We start from the raw sequence: 7,828 nt of genomic DNA, 5'->3' as shown, positions 1-7,828 counted from the left end.
AGACGAGGCGGAGGGGGAGAGAAGAGCCTGGACTGGGAAGGGCAGATGGGTGAGGACTCGGTGGTTGGAGTAACTGAGGCAGGTATTAGGGTCACTTGAGGGCTGGTGTGTTCGGATCATGAAATTCCTTCTCCATGTTCGTTTTTACACAATTCACACGTAGCAAAACTTACTACACCTACAAATAATTTGGGCACAAGGCGTGCTGCTTTACATTGTCTTATCCACCCACGCGTGTATACATGCACGTGCTCATGAGTAAAGGAAGAGCTGGTTCCAGGTTTAAAATGTTGACGCTGTTGGACTTCGCACAGGCCACAGCACTGGATGGTTTGGACCAACTCTTCCCAGGTCTTGAGGGGCCATGGAAGGTGACATTTTGGTTACATTTATATCTCCACATGGGTAGGTTCCAAGTTGATGTGTAGTTGAGAATGGGGACCATTTTCAATATCTGACACTTGCGACATTTATCAGAATTAAAATGAGCCATTTGTCAGCCTTGACTAGACTGAGTCAGGGAAGGCCACGGAGGAGGTGCGTCCTCAGGCTAGGGTGCCTACTAAAGAGAACTCGCATGTAGAGAACTCTGCTGGAGTCACCCCTTTGTACAGAGACCACTCCAACCAGACCGAGGACTGCTTCTGTGAGGCATATGCCCAGACACTGCCTGCCCAACCTTGGATTGACATGACCTTTCTTACGGATCCCGGTAACCGAGGATCATCATCCCAAAACAACTTGTACAAGCCCTCTTCCCCCACCCCTGCTCGTGCTTTCTGCCTTTAAAATCTGCTTGAGGGCCATAAGACCTTGGTGAACACAATCAGGGCAAATTAGAATATGTTCACCTGGGATGCATGCCAGCTACATGCTCATGTTTATGTGCCAATTAACTCCTTTTGCCTCAGTTTACCTTCTTAGGTTGACACACTTTACCAAAACCTCGGGTGGTTGGAGCTGGCTCGTAGGCACAGCGAGAGATGAGAACGGCAGGTGACCAGCTGTTTCGGCGCTGGATGGAGTTTTAGGAGCAGCTGGTGGAGGCCCTCCAGGCTTTGACCTCCTCACGTTTATTCCCTTCCGTCAGTGCGTCAGCCTTCCAAATCAACACAGTACCCAGGGAAAGAAGTAAAATTTCGAAATGAATCTTAGACAGTCTAGTTTTGACTAGTATAAAAAAAATTAGAATATTCATTATCAATCATGTAGGAAGTATTTGATATGTTTAGATATGTCCCAATCAAAGAACAAATGGGAAAAGCAGTCTTCCTGTAATCAACTATCAGACTTACAATCAGGTTGGTAAAGACAGAGCGCTGGGATCAGCATTCTGATATGCACGCTTGTCTTAAATCCTGGAGGGACAAATGGAGGAAGTGGAATTGCGGTGTGGCCTTCTCCCTGGGAGGTGCTTTTTATTTCCCCTTTCTTCCTCTCTGTCTCTCAGTCTCTCTCCAGTTAGTGCACGAGCAAAATAAAAAGAGAGGTCATTAATCCATTGCTTCCTGGATGTGGGGTTTTAAGAGGCCAGCTAACAAACAACACGCAGAGAATGGCGACAACATAATCGCCACCCTCCAGGCCAGCCCTGGGGCCTAGTTATTAAGGGAGCCAGATTCTGTGATCAACTGCATGGTTCGAATTCCAGCCCCAGGAGCTTGAAAAGCAGACTGGGTGTGTATACATGTGTGCCCCAAATCTCGCCAGGACGGAGAAATGGAGGAGAGGGAATTGCAGCAAGGCCAGTCCCCGTTAGGGGGTGTTTTCTTCCTCTTTCTCTTTCTCTCTGTCTCTCTCCTGCAAGCACACATACCCACTGGCCAAAACAAAAACAAAAAGACACAAACAAAACAAAACAAAACAACACCTCATTTTCTCATGTAAACACGTATCTCATTTCTTACTCACGTAAGACAGGATAAGGGATAAAGGTTGACTACAGTGACGATTTCATTGATGGCTACATCCTGCCCCCACCGCATAAAATCCCACTAGAAAGCTAACAGAAAAAAGGGTATTTTCCCAAACCAGCAGTTCTAATTACACACACGTACACGCTTTCCCCTGGTGTTTTCACTTAGCTATGGTGTCGTAAAATCTTTGCCGACTGGCACCAATCCACGGGCTAGTGTTTGAGAAATAACTCTGCTTCAGGAAACTGAGGCCAAGAGAATTGAAATGTATTCCCTGCCCAGGATTACCCAGCTAATTAATAGCAAAGCTGAGAATGAAAATTCCAGCCTCCTCACTTCAGTCTCCCAAAAAGAAAAATGCTTTTCAGATTTTAAGGGTGAAAGAAAAGAACCAAAAACCTGAATTTTGATAGGAAATAACAAGAGATAAGAATTTCTCTGTGCAAAAAATTCATCATTCAGGCTTAGAGTGACACCCCAGGACAGGGGACATTGGCAGCAGTGACTGCAGGGTCACGGGGGATGCGCGGAGCCTGGGTGTATAAAATGGAACTCAAGGGATAGCTGAAGACCAGGGCAAGGTTGGCACAGAAAAGAAAGACGACTGGAGAGAGATGTTATACATGAAGTAATTTAACAGGAAGTGTATTCTGTAGTCCTGACTGCAGAACTAGGGCCAATGCTGGAGTTACTGAGAGGAAGATTTTTGATGAATGAGGGATACAGGAAAAATGTTATTGTTGCCCGTCCCAGTCGCAAACCCCAGCAAATATACATTTTAATCCTGGGACCAGTAGATGGCCTAATGTTTATGTCACTGGACTCCCATGTAGTTGACCTTGGTTCCAGTCCTGGACCTGGTGACTTAAAAGAATAACTCATGCCAGGCACATGTGCATGCGGGCCCAAGATCCTGAGAGGGGGATTGCAGCATGGCCATTCCTCCTGGGGAGGGGGTGATTTCTCACTTCTTGTCTCTCTGTCTCTCCCTGTCTCTCTGGCGAGCACATGCACCCTATTACAAAAGTCTCTAAAAAAATAAATGATATTTTAAGTCTATTTATTTATGTTTTCCATAAGTGAGAGCCACAGGGAGAGATAGCTAGGCAGTACCCGTAACAGGTCCTGAAAATTGATCTCCTGTCTCATACAGTCCTGGACCATGCGCACGTGTGTGCTCTGTGTATTCAGGGAGGTCTCCAATGCAAATCCAGAATCCTCCCATGTGGAGGTGTCTTGCTTTACTTCTATGCCACTGCCAGCCTCCTAATAAATATTTCAAAAAGAAACTTCTAGGAAATGGAGCTTCACAATGGTACCCAGAATATCATAGGAAGCAGTGGATCTTTCTTCACTAGAAGAATTTAAGCAGAACAGATGGATATCTGTCTGAAATACATATAGGTGAAAATACACTGTAGTCATCTAACATCCTACGAATAGGAGCCTCAGAAGGAGAAAGGCAAAAAGAAAGGGAGGAGAAAAAATAATAGAAGAAAAAAATTTTTTTCTTTTTTTTTTTTTTGGGGGGTTTTTTTGAAAGGGGGGTGGCCCACTCGCCAGACAGACAGAGACAGATATAGAGACAGAAAGCGAGAAATCACCCCCCAGGGGGGATGGTCAGGGATCTTGGGCATGCACGCACACACACCCGGCGTGAGTTTAAGCCACCAGGTCCGGGACACGAACCATGGTCGACTACATGGGAGTCCAACAACATAGCCATTACGCTAACTGCTGGTCCCTAGAAGAAAAATTTCTTGAGCTGAGGAAATACATCACTCCTCATTGGAAAAGGGGTTCACTGAGTAACAAGAAGTACTAATAAAATAATAATTAAAAAGGCAAATGGGTTCTTATCTAAATATATGCTACTGAAATTCCAGGACTCTAAGGATAATTGAAAATAATATTAATAGCTTCCAAGAGAAAGAATAAATTACCCATAAATAGTTGTAAAAAATTCAGATCATGTCAAATTCCTCAGTGTCATGGGGTAATAAAAAAATCAATGTTCTAAGGAAAAAATATTTGGAACCTGAAAATTTATACCTAGCTACACTATCCACAGAGTGAAGTCAAAAATCACATTTTCAGAGAAGCAAGATTAGAGAGCTGAAACATTTAAACATGGACCCATACATTGCATCTGAGAGCTCTAGATAGGTCTGAAGATTTGGTATTTCTTTTCCCTCCTTTGTGGTGCCTTTTAAACAAGGCGGTTCTATAGTGAATATATATTTATCTTAGCCCAGTATTATGAATAAAAATATCCTGTGGGAAGTGCAAAGAAGACTATGTTACAATTATTAGGAAAGAGTTTGCTTGATTCATGGTGAAATCACCCATATAAGGTTACCAGGCGTTTTGATTTGTTCAGGACACCATTGTCATCAACTGATCAATAAGTAACCTTGTTTTATGTGTTCCTGCTTAATGATACCTTGCTTCATGCATATAGTTCTCATGAATAATCAATTACTTACAGTATCTCTCTCTCTTTCTCTTTCTCTCTCTCGGTTTTGGCCATAGGGCATGTGTACTTGTTCAAGAGAGACACAGAGTTAGGAGAGTGAAAGTGAAAAATCACCCCTCAGAGGTGGTGTCCGCACTACATTCCCTTCTCCTCTGTTCTCCTCCTGGGGTCTTGGGCACGCATACACATGTGCCCAGGATAATTTTCAAGCCACAGTATCCCGGATTTGAACTGTAGATGAAACCGTGGTTTGAACTTTTACTGGTCCATGTAGAAGTCCAGTAATGTAACCACTATGCCATTTGCTAGACCCACAGTTGTTTATCATAATAAGACTGAGAAGGGTTTATCACTTTCCAGACCTTGGGTCATATGACCATAAATGTCTTTGGCTTCTAGCCTCACAATGATGTTTTTGTCACTAAAATTTTTTTAAAGAAAGTAAATGTTTATTAAAAATAATTATAAATTTTTCTGATTAGAATAACTTCTTATAACAGAAAGGAAACTCTGTTGGTTAGATCCAGAAAGATCTGGGAGGATAGGATTATATCCAAAATATTTGTATAAAATTAAATATTGTTGTGGGAAGAAAGAGTCTGGCACTAAAACGTAATGCTCTTTGAGGCAATCCCACATGGGTAGGGTCCTGGATCGAGCCCAGAGACCTTTCCGATTATGCTGGGGCACAAGCTCGCCCATGGTCCAGGGCTGGCTTGAAGACTGGGAGTGGATCTGTACTTTAATCAGTCATCATCTCATCGATCCACAAATTCAGCCACTTTCCAGATTTTCTGTAGCATCATCCATTCTACATGTTACTTTAGCACTTTCCAGGGTGACCTTGAGTACGGATTGGCAAGGCTCCCCTCCTTTTTCTTGGTGTGTCACATTGTTGATTCTCTTAACACGGAACTCACAGCAGCAGCACCGTAGTCATGCCTGAATGAAGCTTATCTGAGACACAGGTTTTCTCTGCAAGGCAAGTCCCAGCCCTCTTGGGCGGAGGGACACCAGACAGCTCTTCAGCGCTACCTTCGGAGCCACTTCAAATGGCAGAACTGCCTTACCTCAGTGCTGACCTGAGGTGAGAATGAACGTGGGAGACCTTACATTAAACCATTTCATTGACATACAATCGATGTATTTATTATAGGGTGCGATGAGGTTTTCAACACAAGAATGTAGTGTGTGATGATCAAATCAGTGTAATTAGCATATACGTTCCCTATGCTTGTCATTACTTGGTGTTGGGAATGCACAAAGTGGTCTGTTTGACCTTCTCTGTATACAGTAACTTGTTTTAAATGTGTGCACCCTACTATACTCGAGAAAACGAACTGATCTTCCTATCTGTATTTTGTGTCTATTAGCCAACGTCTCTCTCCCCCCTCCACCCTCTCCAGACTCTAGCAGTCTCTCTTCTGCTTTCTCTCTTTTTCTTTCATGACCCACCCCCTCGCCCCCCGTACACACACAGCATGCCCAACAGGGTCCTCACGTCACAATGTGCCCCAGCTTCGCCAGCCTGGATCAAAGGTGCGCACGGGCCTGGCCATGCAGCGAGGCTCCAAGATGCAGCCAGGGACCTTCCATGTGGCTGCAGCCGTGTCACTGCTGTGCCACCCTCTGTCCCCACTCTTCTCGCCTTCTATGAAGTCATCTTTTTTGGTTTCCACATGGGAGAGATCATCTCACCCCGGTTAGAATGGCCATTATCCAAAAGACAAAAATTAACGAGTGCTGGCAAGAACACCAGAAGGGCAAATCCTTACAAGGTTGGGAGCCAGAATCTTTGCTGTTCCCTGCAGGCCTGAGAATGACCCAGAAAGCCCCTGTAGTGTGGGTTTTAGAGAGAAGGTGAATTTGGAAGCAGTAATCTGCGAATAAAGAGAGTAGACTGAAATTAAAAACTAACAAATCCGGTTTTCGTTGTATTTATATGTGTAAGTAAAGTTATTGTGATTATGTTTTGGATGTTCTAGATAAATCATGCGAATCTAAATTCACTAAACTGTCGTTTTTTGAACACGGGGCTGCTCCTACAGCCTGCCTGGTGTGCTCTCCAAATTATAATCCATAAAATTTAATGACATTTAATATGTTTTATGTTAGAGAGCCGTAATTTCCAATCAAAATCATTATGTCTAGGTTTTATTTTTCTGCATGGAATTTTATTCACAAAGCACTGAATCGAAGCAAGATGTGCTGAAATCCAAGCACAGCCTGGTGACAAGGGCCTCTGGCATGAGGGCAGGATTCCTTTTGGGGAGTTTCACACTTGGGGGGATCACATTTCACTTCCCTTGGCTTGAGCCCCACCCAGCACCTGGGAAAATAGACCCCCTCAACCTCACCAGGCATCCCTGCCTGCAAGCACTGCGGCAGAAAGAGGTTTAATTTAATTAACAGAAAACAGCATCAATAAACATTAGCGCAGCGAGGCTCCCACCCAGCCCTGGGGTTCCAGGCCCCAGCTGGTTCAGAACACGCCCTCGGCCTTGGCAGAGTCCCCGACTTGGTGGCTGTCTTGTATACCCCTCTGGACGCTGCACCTTCCCCTGAGACGCAGGGACCCTTCACACCCCAGCCCGCCCCCTCACCTGTCTCAGGCTGTGAGCCTCACCTCCATCACTGGGGAGACCACCGCTCCCCTCGCACTCGGATGGGGCTGGCATGAGGTGGGTGGAAGACGCAGAGGACGTCGGAAAGCACGACCTTCTCCTCCCTCCTCTTCCTCCCCACGGTCCTCACGCTGCCCACACTGAGGACGGCCTCGATCACCAGGGCAGGCCGCAGCAAGCACGTGAGTGTAAGAAGGAAGGACGGCATGGGCAAGAAGGTGCTTCAGATCCCACATTAATGGGGACCCGGGTGGGGTTTGCTGATGACAGAGAGGAGCGGTCTCTGTCCCCGGGGACATCCACCTCTGGCCAGCCAAAGGGAGGCAGGAAAAGCTGTTCCTTGATGAAAGGCCAAAATACGATGTAGATCGCCCGAGTCTCAGAGGTGCCGCCACCAAACAGCAACGTGAGAGGACACGCCTGGCAACGGCGAGCCACGCGCTGCGGTGACAGCCTAGCACTGGGAGTCCTGATGGGAGCGGGCCAGCCCTCCGACCTCACTGCAGCTTGTTAGCAGCAGCTGTGACGTTCCTGCCTTTAACGGTGACACTGGCCCACACGAGTGATCAGGATGATTAGGATGTGTAAGAAATAAGCCGTGAGGAAAGCCACGGAGATTCAGCAACTGCATTTCTGTGCCCCAAACAGCGCTACGTGCAACTGCCCTGGCCCTCACAGAGGCCGGGACATCGGGAAGGTGGCCCTCCGGGCTGCTAGAGGCACCCCATTCCAGGAATAACAGGGGAGGTCGGTCTGACACCTGGGAGCATGTCGGGAGCGGAGCCGAAGCTTTTTCCCTGTGGAGGTGGCCG

This window comes from Tupaia chinensis, unplaced genomic scaffold (genome assembly GCF_000334495.1).
Source record: "Tupaia chinensis unplaced genomic scaffold, TupChi_1.0 Scaffold000332_1, whole genome shotgun sequence".
NCBI classification, from domain to species: Eukaryota; Metazoa; Chordata; class Mammalia; order Scandentia; family Tupaiidae; genus Tupaia; species Tupaia belangeri.
Note: the sequence above shows the minus strand (reverse complement) of the source record.